A 13,209-nucleotide genomic window follows, 5' to 3' on the forward strand; every position below is an offset into this window, starting at 1 on the left:
TTAAAAGTACATATCTCAAAAGAAATGTTGTTTGTTCAGTATGAGAGGAATCTGGAATCTACTATTACTGCAAAGTACTTTGCAGATTTCCTCTCAAGCAAATTGTGTTGTTTCGCAAGATTTGTGTGTTCTGCAATGAACTCATTTTGTGAGTCAGGGGACAGATGATGAACTTGAAGCCGCTCACTCCTTTTCTGTGACTCCTCCACATGTAGTACATGTTCCTGAATGATGGGGTGCCACCTGGAGAGCAGTTCAATGAGTCCTAAAAAGTTTCCATTGTCTGGATCACCAATTTGTTGGGATGAACCAGTAAATGGTAGACCTCCCAAGACGAGTACAACATCTATTATACGCTTTAAGAGGTTATACCATTTTGCAGCTTCAGTTTTGATTGATGCTTGTAAGATTATGTCCGCTCCTGTCCCAGACAGCAGGCGCCTTTCCAGTTCTTGCCAAGCCAGGTAACAGTCTCTGTGGCTATTGCCTTTTTCATGTGTTGGGATCCTATAGGAAAGTTTCCGCCACTTTACATTCAAACCCCAGCCTTCAGCAGATACCAGTGCAGACTTCTGTGCAGCAGAAGTGCTAGTCTTGACTGTCTTGTGCCAAAATAATCTACATGGGAAGCAATATAAAGCTTGTTTCTGTTGACTCCAAACAAGTCAGTCCCTTGAATGTACTTCTCCATTAGTGCTTTGATATTTCAGTATGCTTTCTGGGAAAACTGCATTGCAGGTATCTTTTGGGAATGTTTTAGGCATAGGGATGTGACCATTCATAACATACTTTTCTGTTTCCTTTGAGGTGGAAATTCAGTTGTGATATATCCAATGTCAAGCCCTACATTACGATCACTCCTCTCTCCTTCCAAATTCACTTTCATGTGCATCTGTATGTCTACTTATTTCTGTTTTTCATTTTCATTTTTTGCATCTGCCTCTTTATCAAAACTGTGCAGAAGCACCCAAATCAATTGCTGCTTGTTTGGGGATAAGGCTTTCAACATCTTCTTCCTATTCCAATTCTACAGGTGAGCTCAATGGAGAACTCTGTGCGTCTGAAGCTGCACTTCACCCAAACCGAAATAGTGTTTTTTGACCCCTCCTATGAATTTCATCTTGTTCTTTTTTGTCTTTACTTTTCTGGGCTCCTGATTTATGAGAATAATACATTTTAGAGACAGACCAGGCTGAAGAGAAGAAAAGCCACAGAAATTTTTTTCAGGCATTGAGAATGTTGCGGGAATATTTAGGATGCCAGCAGGCCACAAGAACAGATCTCAGCCCCTCTCTAACAGCTCAGAGCACAGGTCTGCCTCATGTACTAGTGCCCAAGCCCAGTAGGTGGCGCTGCTGCTTTGCCTTTTTTTTAAAAAAAAATATTATTTATTTATTTATTAACACACACAAACATACAAACATACATTTAGGAGTGCTAAATACCATATACCATTACTAATTAAACATACTATATCTCCTAATCTACTTACTCATCTATTTCTACCTCTTATTGATTTATCCATTTATTTATATAATATACAATAAATTTTCCCTAATACCCTACTATATTTTCTAAATATTCACTTTCTACCAAGCATAAACTAACTTCAATTGCTCATTAATATTAAAACAAAATAATCTAATTACCAAAATTATCACCTCAGCTATTTCAACTCCAATCTAATTCTCCAATCTAATTACACTTTTTTTTCTTTGACATAATAACCACATATAAAACAATTCTTCCACACATTTACATTTCCGGCTATATTTTTTTTTAATACATTCTAATTCATATTTATCAATTTCATACGTATTCTTTTTTTTTTCTTCAAATAAATTTGGACCATTGTTATTAGCTGAACAAATCCTCCAATTTTCTTTAACCCCCAGATTACCCCTCAGGGTTCTTTTTCTTTCTTACTTTCCATTTTTTCTCCTGTAATATCTTTAATAATTTATCTCTATAACAGAATCTGATAAATCCACACTTTCTTATATAGGGTGTGTTCATTCTTCCAGTTAACTGGGATATACTTTCTCCTTCTTGTTCCAACAAATTTTGTGATTTGTGCACTCCTGTTGCTCTGTCCATCTTATCTTTCTTGATCTCCATCAGCGCCTCTTCTTCATCCTGTTGATCATCCTGTTGATTTTCCTCTTTGTCCGCTTTTTCACTCCCTTGTTTATCTTCTGCTTGTTTCTTCACATCTTCCAATTGTTCCTTACAGACATCTATCTGTTGGGAAAGAGTCTCCAGACTGGCTTGAATCTGCGAGGACCAATTCAGCTGTTGTCGCTCCATAACAAGCAATCTCTCCGTATTAATCATGATTTTCTGTATCCACATTTATGGAACAGAGTCCATTTTGCAATTTCTTTCTAGTCCACTAGATGTCCACAACATATTATTCTCCTCACTTCCACCACATCATTACTACTCTGCCATCCGCATTCCTTACATACCTCTTGCAGATAACAGTCCAGTGTGGTTAACAGAGAGAAAAACAAAACAAAAGAAAACAGTCTCACCATCTCCGGTGCAGAGAAAGCAAAGCTCTTTCAAATCTAATGAGAATTATATTTATATCCAATTATGTCCAAGAATAATTCTGGATTTTAGTTCACGCCCAAGTTATAGTTGTAATTATAATCAACCACCAATTTATTCCACAAAAGAGAAAAAGAGCATTTTCAACCTCCTTAAAAAGTCTCTCGTTAATCCCTCCAAGATATCCAGGGCTTTTAGCCAAATCAGTCATTCAGAGCCGGGGACAATATTAACACTTGCTTATCTTAAATTTCCAGCTTAAACTTTACACTTCATGCTTTTTTTCCCCCTTCCATATGGCATCTTAGCACAGAGCCAGCAGCTTGATTGCAGATCACTGCACCTCCCCCCAATACTGCCACAAATGGTTAGATTCCTCTGAGAAGAAAGCCCCCCCCCGGTCGGACTTTCAGTTTCCCAGATGCCTGCACTGATGAAGTTCTTGCCTCTTCTAACAAAGATCTTCAGGTCCTCGTCAGTCCTGCAGTATTTGGGGAGAAACAAACTGTCTCCCAGGAGCTCCTGGGGACATTTCTGTTTGTCCACTGTTGGCTCCTCCTCCTCGCTGCCACTTTGCCTTGTGGGAGTTGGCGGCCAGCTCATGGAGCCGTCTGCTGAGGGCTCGCATTGGCTGTGTTGAGTTCCACAAGGCAAAGCAGCAGTGCCACCGCCAAGCTCTAAGGAAGGGGTGCAGGCCCAGTAGGCTGTAGCCTGCTGCTTTACCTTCTGGGACTGGGAGTCCACTTGGTCGGAGCTAGCATCAGTGTCCTGTCTCCCGTGCAGCAGTCTGCTGAGCTCTCAGGAGACTGTATCGCTCTGGGCCCCCTCCTCTAGCTCCCAGGTGCCCTTTCAGACCCTGGGCCTGGGTACAAATTACCCCCTTTACCCCCCTCTCCTAGGCCCTATATGCATGCACACGTGTCTAGGGGTATAAAATGAACCCCAGTAAAGAAGATGGTGAAGAAAAAGGTGACATATTTAATACGTGCTTTAAGAAGAAGAAGAAAACTTTTCTAATTGAAATGTGTGCTTGATGCGATATAGCCCTAATGTTGAGCGAAAGCTTCTGAAGTCTGAGCTATCATCACTCAAAGCTACAAACTTCTGTGAGAACCCAGTTACAAAATCAAGGGAACCATGAGATGCCTTTGTTCTTTCAAAATGGAAGTGAGAGTACTGAATCAATATTCTCCCCCATGGTGTGCGCCTAAGCTATGTGGTCTCAAGGCTGGAGCATGTGCCCTTGAAGGTTGCTATGCCTTGTTATGCTGGGAGAAGAATGCACACGTGGCTTGCACCCTCCCAGTGTAATACGAAAAGGAGGAACTTGCAAAGCTCTTCTCCAGTGTGATGCAAGAGCTCTTCCTGTTTGTAGAGCCCATGCATCACATGATGGAGATACCTGGGTTTCCTCTTTGTGTGTTGTACTGGACTAGCAAAAAGAGGGTGCCAAAGTCACTTGCATATCTTCTGTCACTTGCCTTGAGGACCTCGTCAGCAAAAATCATATCATATTTTGCTGCAGTGTGCTACTTCAGAATGTCCTATGCAGACATTCCGTGCACTTAGGAAACCAAAAGAAAATTAGGCATTCTGAAGAGCAACAGACCAGCAAGAGCTGCAACATATGATTTGGTTAATTGTCAGCCTAGTGAACAGATGCAGGAGGATGAGAAGGCAACAAAGTGGCAGAATGATTTTAACCACATTAGGCTGCATGTGAAGAAGTCAGATCTTGCTCTCCTAAAATCTTGCTCCTCTAAAATCCAAACAAATGCACCATTCTCTAGCAAATTAAAGAATATAAGGAGCACAACATGCAGCAACTTGGGATAAAACTTTTCTCCCTGATGTGCTCACTGTTTTCTTGCAGTAGGTTATAACGCTGGGAAAATTTCAAAATGGCATCCTCCAATCACAGCTGTGAGTATTGATGATGATGTTGGTAACCTTCAGTCTCGAAAGACTATGGTATCATGCTCTGAAAGGTGGTTCTGGAACAGCGTCTAGTGTGGCTGAAAAGGCCGATTCGGGAGTGACAATCCCTTCCACACTGGGAGCAAGTGCAGTCTGTCCCTGGTCTGTCTCCCTGGCTATGGGCCTTCCTTCTTTGCCTCTTTGCCTCAGACTGTTGGCCAAGTGTCTCTTCAAACTGGGAAAGGCCATGCTGCACAGCCTGCCTCCAAGCGGGCCGCTCAGAGGCCAGGGTTTCCCACTTATTGAGGTCCACACCTAAGGCCTTCAGATCCCTCTTGCACATGTCCTTGTATCGCAGCTGTGGTCTACCTGTAGGGCGCTTTCCTTGCACAAGTTCTCCATAGAGGAGTTCCTTTGGGATCCGGCCATCATCCATTCTCACAACATGACCGAGCCAACGCAGGCCTCTCTGTTTCAGCAGTGCATACATGTTAGGGATTCCAGCACGTTCCAGGACTGTGTTGTTTGGAACTTTGTCCTGCCAGGTGATGCCAAGGATGCATCGGAGGCAGTGCATGTGGAAAGCATTCAGTTTCCTCTCCTGTTGTGAGTGAAGAGTCCATGGCTCACTGCAGTACAGAAGTGTACTCAGGATGCAAGCTCTGTAGACCTGGATCTTGGTATGTTCCGTCAGCTTCTTGTTGGACCAGACTCTCTTTGTGAGTCTGGAAAACGTGGTAGCTGCTTTACCGATGCGCTTGTTTAGCTCGGTATCGAGAGAAAGAGTGTCAGAGATTGTTGAGCCAAGGTACACAAAGTCATGGACAACCTCCAGTTCATGCGCAGAGATTGTAATACAGGGAGGTGAGTCCACTTCCTGAACCATGACCTGTGTTTTCTTCAGGCTGATTGTCAGTCCAAAATCTTGGCAGGCCTTGCTAAAATGATCCATGAGCTGCTGGAGATCTTTGGCAGAGTGGGTAGTGACAGCTGCATCGTCGGCAAAGAGGCAGTCACACAGACATTTGAGCTGGACTTTGGACTTTGCTCTCAGTCTGGAGAGGTTGAAGAGCTTTCCGTCTGATCTGGTCCGGAGATAGATGCCTTCAGTTGCAGTTCCAAAGGTGTGCTTCAGCAGGACAGCGAAGAAAATCCCAAACAAGGTTGGTGCAAGAACAGAGCCCTGCTTCACTCTGCTTTGGATGTCAAAGGGGTCTGATGTGGAGCCATTGAAGACAACAGTGCCCTTCATGTCCTTGTGGAAGGATCTGTTGATGCTGAGTAGCCTGGGTGGACATCCAATCTTGGGGAGAATCTTGCAGAGGCCATCCCTGCTGACCAGGTCGAAGGCCTTCGTGAGATCTATGAAGGCTATACAGAGTGGCTGTCACTGTTCCCTGCATTTCTCCTGCAGTTGTCTAAGGGAGAATACCATATCAGTGGTGGACCTGTTGGCTCGGAATCCGCACTGTGATTCTGGATTAACGCTCTCTGCAAGTACCTGGAGCCTCTTTAGTGCAACTCGGGCAAACAACTTTCCTACAACGCTATGGAGAGAGATGCCGCGGTAGTTATTGCAGTCACCCCTGTCGCCTTTGTTCTTGTACAGTGTGATGATGTTTGCATCCCTCATGTCTTGAGGTACTCCACCTTCTCTCCAGCAGAGACAGAGGATTTCATGCAGCTCAGTGACGATGATCTCTTTGCAGCACTTTAGGACTTCAGCAGGGATGCTGTCTTTTCCAGGTGCCTTGCCAAAGGCAAGGGAGTCCAGGGCCACGTGAAGTTCTTCTAGGGTTGGTTCACTGTCAAGCTCCTCCAGCACAGGCAGGCACTCAGTGTTGTTCAGCGCTTCTTCGGTGACTACATTTTCTCTGGAATATAGCTCAGAGTAGTGCTGCACCCAGCATTCCATCTGCTGTGTCCGATCCTGGATGACCTCGCCTGTGGCAGACTTCAGAGGGGCAATTTTCTTCTGTGTTGGATATTACAGTCAGCTCAACCATCTCCAATCTCTGCCACTTCTATTTGCTGCTTATATAGATCCAAGATCAGTACACCTATGAGGGGACTAAAATGGCTGCTTTGAATAGCATACTGGGGGAGACACTGCACTGCCCACCACCTCTCTTGGTCTGCCATCTACCCAGTTGCTCCATCCTGCTTCTCCATCCTCTTCTCACTCAGTCTCCTAGGAGGAAAGACTGGTGGGTGGGCACTGCTACCAAAAATCATAACAGGGAAGCTGGAAGTCAAGGTGATGCTGATCCAGTGGTTGAGAAAAGGACACTGTAACTTTATCTCATTGCTACTTCTTCAAAACAGGCCCAACCAGTTTTGAAGAAGCAGTCATGAAGAGGCAACAGTAGCAGAAGAGAGTAAACATCAACACCACAGCCATTATAGCCTCCATGGTGCCTCACTTGATACCTCTTTAAAACAGGCTGGGCACGGAAGATCTTAGGAAGAGGAGACAAACTTCTTTGGTTCCCCGCATCCTCTCTGCTTGTCCAGCTTAAAAGGTAAAGGGGTAGCCAGTGGCGTCACTAGAGTTTTTTGGCTGTACCTTTTGTTAGAACAAAGATAGAACACATTCTGCATGAAATTACGTATATATATATACATCTCATGATATATAACATGATGGTTTTATTCCTCCAAACTGTGAATTTAGTGATTTTGGTCACTAGTGGTGGCACACCCCCTCCCAGGGTATCAACTTACTAACACGTTATTGCAGCAGCTCTCAAACATTTAGCATTGGGACCCACTTCTTAGAATGACATCTGTCCAAGACCCACCAGAAGTGATGTCATGGTGGAAGTGACATCATCAGGCAAATTAAAATAAATAAGTATAAATAATTAAAGTAAAACAAATACTTAAGTAAACAGAGGCCAGCCCTAGTCCACCAAGTGAATTTCCTCTATAGCCTGCCTGCAATAACACCTCCCCCCCTCCAAAATCAGTAAGGTTTTCAGCCCTACCCAGTGCCCAGTTCAATTCAAGAACTTCTGTTTAAACCAGATCACTGTCCGGATCCACCTGACTTTGCAAGTGTCAAAAAAGTTCACCTTATCAGCTGAAGCCTCTGTTTTGATCCTTTTTAGTGGAGGGGGGGGGGGAGGCTGCCTTCTGGAGCAGTTGTTGAGCTCCAGTTCCATCAGATCAGGACCATTGTGGTGGCTTCACATTTCCCTTTGCCTGGCCTGACCACCAGCCAAGGCACATTTGCTTACTTGCAAGTAAACACGACCATGAGGCTTAGTTTCACTTTCCATAGGGCTCAATACATTTGTCTGCTTGGAAGGAGGGACTTCCTTCTCAGGTGTTTTTGGGGGCTACATTCATTGGATCAGGACCATTCTGGTGTTGTTGGATTCCTCTCAGCCTGCCCCTTCCGATGGACAAAAGCAAGTTCACTTACTCGGGAGTTAACACACGATACAGCTCTCTTTCACTTTCCATAGGGTTCCTTGCATTTTTTGTTCTCTGGTTTTTTGGCCATAACTTTTGATAGAAAGGAGATATTTCACTCTGGTTTTTTGCATTGCATTCCGCTGGAAATTCCATATCCAACAGTACATAACATGATGGTACTACGCCTAACCACTGTGATTTTGGCATGTCACCCCCCTGTGCGTGTCATCCCCCCCCGTGCACCCGGTGCAGCCTGCACCACCCGCACCCCTTAGCGATGCCAGAATTTCAGCATTCCTGCAGATGCTAGTTCGACTTCAGCCAGGTTTGTATAGCAAAACCAGACCATAGAACTGGACTCTGAAAATTCACAATTTGAGGTATGTCTACTTAGAAGTAAGCCCCATTAAATTATATGAGATATTCGCAGGTAAACGTGCATAGATTACAGTCCTAGTTCATTATCAGCTCATACCTCCTTAACTTCCTTCTTCCAGAAGAGTATATATACATTCTGCCTGAGTTTTCAACAAGAAGAATATTCATTTTTCTTTTCTTTTCTTTTTAAACAGGCACTAGTGATTTACCGCAGTATAATTTTTTTTTATCCTCCTCCAAGACAGGGTGCATCTACCGCATCTCTGGATGTGAAGTGAAAATCGGCCTCTAGTAATGACTGATTGCTAATCTGTGCTCAAGTAGTCACTAAATAGTTATCTGGCTTGAACTTCAGCATTTGGAAAGTACATTTTGGACTTTTAATCAAGTATACGCAGAAAATACTATTCCTCTGAAGGAAAAGATTGCATGAGAATTCATGTACACCAAAGACATGAGCCACCATTTTTTTGTATGATTCCTTTCCTTGCAATTTATTTTAGCTTTGCTAAAAGTCTTAAAACTTGCCAATGAAGCTGCCCAGTGCTATTCCGGTGCCAAGAAATATAAATATTTCATAACCTGACCTGGTTTACCTTTAGGAGTACTTAATTTGCTACTTCAGTATACTGCAACATTGCCCAGGTATACTCCTATGCAACACACAAGACAACAGTTTGGAAGAAAATAAGGGCCATGTTTTTTGAATGATGGTTTGACAGCAGCTGGTAAATGCAGTGGGATCTGCCTGCTCTACATTCACCCTCAAGGGCAGACCCCTAACTTGGAGGAGACAGTTGCCTGTCTGAGCCCTCCTTTGGGCATAGCACCCTTGGCTCTGAACCCAGGATCATCTTACAGATCACCCAGCTTCCTCACAGCCAACCTCTGTGAAAAGGGGGGTGTCAGCTGAGGAGGGGGGTGCGGTGACACCATCTGATAACTAGAAGCTTGTTCCTTGCTCCTGTATTGCCTCGCTAAGTTTCTTTAATGAATTGGCAGAAAATGTTGGGGAGTCCATCCAAAACTATTCTTTATCTGAAAGGAGGCCTATGGCCACCCAGGGGTAGGGGTACATTGCCATACAGCAAATTGCAAATTGCCTGCTGAAGTGGTAGCAACCTGATTGACCAGTGGTGCCAATGCTTGTACAGGCAGCATGCTGAAAGTGAAAGGAAAAGAAGCAATAGGTTGCCTTGGAAAGGAGCCTGCTAATCCTCTAACCCAGGGCTTTTCAAACTGGGGCGTCGTGACATCCCAGCCTGTGGGCCCTGGCCCCTGCCCCCTTAAGGAGCGGGGGCAGCCTGGAGGCAGGGAGGAGGCAGCAGCATGATCCCCAGGATCGCGCCGCTCAGGGGGGCTGCCGGGGCTTGGGTACACGTACCCAAGCCCCTGCAGCCTCCTGGGGGTGCGGGGAGCCCTGCGTGACCTGCAGCAGGGCTCCCCACAGCAGTGAAAGATAGCGCTGCTGCCTTCCCCCACCCCTGCTGCCTCCCCCCTCCCACCCACGCAAGAACTTAGTGGCTCTCAAACTCTCCCAGAGAGTTTGAGAACCACTGCTCTAACCTGACCCCTTTTGGGAACTTATCAGCCTTCCATTGCCCCTATTGCTGCCTTGTTCTGCCCTCCCCTCCCCTGTTCCACCCTTGTTCCACCCTCCCTGTCATGTCTCCACTGTTGACTCTGCTGCAGTGGGGGAGGGGGATAGAACTGGGCCATTATTTGCTTTTCATTGCAATACTAGGCAGATGGACAGCCCAATCCTGAGCTTCCTAGTGTCTGGAGGAACAGTGGTGTCAAAATGGCACTCTTCATATCCTTCCCCCGAGGAAAGCCCCAAGCCCTGCAATGGGGCTTCTCGTGTCTGTGCTGGCTATTTTGCCAGTGCAGACAAGAGAACCTCCATGTTGGGCTTTTCAGCACAGCTCCACTGGTCCCACCCCTCCCAGGCTAGTTCTCCTGTTCCACTCTCCCCTGCACTGGAATGCCTCCTCCTAACCCTGAAAGACTGCCCTGCTGCCTGGAGCTCTCACCTTGCTCTGGGTGGCATCGTTCCAGTGCTGAACCCAGTGCCAACTGGCACTGGCCTGGCACCAGTGCTTCCTAACCTGAGGGTGCCGTAAATGTGCTCTACAGCACGTTTATGACACCAAGTGCTGACACTGGAGCTCAATGCTGGTGTCAGGGTCAAAATGCAATTGGGCCCTTACTCACAAGTAAGTATATTCACAGCAAGTAAAATAAAGAGGTTTTTAAATGATGAATAACCTCCACTCTGTTTGCTTCAGTATCAGGAACTTTCAGCTCAAGAAGAAGCATAATTCTCTTGTTTTCCTTGAGCTTTTAAAACATTCTCCTTTCCAACACCGCAGTGTCTACCCTCTTATGCATCTGTACCAGAAGCCAAATGAAATGAACAGGCTTCCAAAGCAATAAAACAGTATTTGACATTCTGCAACCCACAAATTATCTCTCTGTAATATTAAAGATTGGGCTTCAGAACTTCAGCATTACATAATTGCTTCATCGAAGCACTTTTCAGCAAGTAGGTGCATTTCTCTTAATAAAATTAAACTAGTGACATTTAGAGAAGAAATATGGTCCCAAACTTCATCCTTTCAGACCTTTCAGAAGATGGAACCAACAACAACAGAACACTGTACCTTGTGCATTTCATTTCATGCATGGGAGCCGGTATGTTTTATCAGTTTAAAAATTATTCCGTGTCCTATCCAAAATGATCTGCAGGAGGGTGATTTTATCCTATTGCTTGTCCTTAAAGAATCCTTGAACTTACTTCAGGTTTTGATTTCTTTGTGGATGTGTTGAAAAGCAGTATATAAAAATGCTAAAGAATAAAAACATATTCGATCAACAGTGAAGTGAACGCAATGTAAAAAGTTCCTAAATAACACAGGCCAACACACATTTTGCTTCCTTAAACGTTGCACCAACTCCTGGGTATATTTGGGGTGCTGACTCCAAAAATGGCATCCGTTTTGCCCTATCACATCTAGTTTTGGAGACACGCATAGCCTCTTTAGTGAATGGTTCAAGCAGCTGCCTCATGAGGAAGCCTACACCATGACTTCCTCATGAGGAAGCTGCTTGAACCATTCACTAATGAGGCTATACTATATCTCCAAAACTAGACGTGAGAGGGCAAAACGGATGCCATTTTTGGAATCAGCACCCCAAATTCATATCAAACCACCATAAAGTTTGGGAAAAACTTTTCTGACCCTCAATTTTGTAGGCCTGTGTAATCAGAACTGTTGACTTGCCTCAGTTAGACTGTTTAGAAAAGTAATCTTCCATACATTGCTGTGAACATTAACAGAAATTGTTGCTGTGTGGTAGGTGTGACCTGGCCACCTCAGAATTTCTGGTCCCCTGTTTATTGTCTGCTATGAAAATGGGAGTGGGTATTTGCAGGAAGTGGCATCACTAGGGTGGAGATGACATCATCATAACACAGGATGTCAACACGTCACTTGCAGGTTCTCCATTCTTTAGAACTCTGGAGTGCGTGCCAGCAGACACTTTAGTAAAGAGTCTCCAGCAAGCATCTGCCAGTAAGTGACATGGCCATGCTTACGTTCTAGAGTTTTAAAGAGTCTCCAGCAAGCAAGCATGACTCTCGAACTCTAGAGATGTCCAGATTGCAACGTGGCTGTATTGCTGCTTGCCCGATTTGACACTTATTTGACGCTTGACACTTACTGAAGTGTCTGCCAGAAAGTGTCCCAAAATTCTAAGAGGCTCCAGCAAGCATTCTAAAGTCTTGCCTGCTTGCTGGAAACTCATTAAAACGACAGAGCGCATGCATGGCTGTGTTGTGTCCAGGCAATGCGCTCCTTCTGGCCTGGTACCCTGGGCAGATTGCCTGCTTCCTATGCCCCTTTTTGCAGGGAAGAAGCAGAGGGGGATTGATTAATCCTTTCAAACTAACTGGTTTTCCGCTGCAACTTTCCCACCATCCCCTCAGAAGTTTTTTTCCCTCCAAGTCAGGATTTATTTTCTTTGTTATTGAGGAGGAATAGGGTATTGAGGAGGAGGAGGTATTGAGGTAGTGAGAGGAAAGAGGCAAGATGGAGGGCTGTGTGTGTGTGTGGGGGGGAGAGCAAGCTCCTTTCCATATGTAGGTTTTTTCAAGGAATTCTCACATTCAGCTGATTGTACTCTTTCTCTTAACACCATCTCTTCCCGCTATCCGGTGCAACCATGAAAATGACCTTGTCTATCCATTCCTGCCCTTGTCTCTCTTGCCCTGGGTATGAACGTGAAAGGACTTCAGAGGAAGCTGTTCCAAACATTTTGACGTTTGGCTGAGTTCATCAGAAAATTCAGTGCTTATTCAACAATTGTCACCAGGGTTTTGTCTGAGTTAGTGTTCTTGTTCTGGACATCTCACACAACATATCCATTTCTTTTTGACTCTGAGGAAATCAGAAACCTAAGAGTGTTTTGAAGGGAAAAGGAAGGAGAAAAAGACAGCATGGTGTGGGTTATGATAATTTTTCTTAATAAATGCTCAACAAATCCACCTGTAGCAATGCTGGGAAGTATATAGAGTATGTCAGCCAGCTTCCCCTAAACAATGCAACTCAGCAGAATAATTTAATTGACCAGAACCTGTCTAATAAAAGCAAGACAAATCTCAAAGCCAATTTTCTAGCCGATATTGAATCAAATGTTCTTTGCTACACCTCCAGCTCATAGATTTTTGCCATTTTTACTGATTGTACGGTACAATCAAAGCATGTTTACTCAAAAGTAAGTCTCGTTCTCAATAGAAGTTACGTCCTTTTAAGTTTTTTTTTCTTTTTAGGATTGTAGCTAAATGGCCCAATCCTATCATGCAACTTATGGTGGTAGGACAGTCTCCTGATGCCTTAAATCAGCTGCAGCTGATGCACAGAGTTCACCACCCACAATCAT

This window comes from Tiliqua scincoides, chromosome 4, assembly GCF_035046505.1.
Source record: "Tiliqua scincoides isolate rTilSci1 chromosome 4, rTilSci1.hap2, whole genome shotgun sequence".
Taxonomy (NCBI): domain Eukaryota; kingdom Metazoa; phylum Chordata; class Lepidosauria; order Squamata; family Scincidae; genus Tiliqua; species Tiliqua scincoides.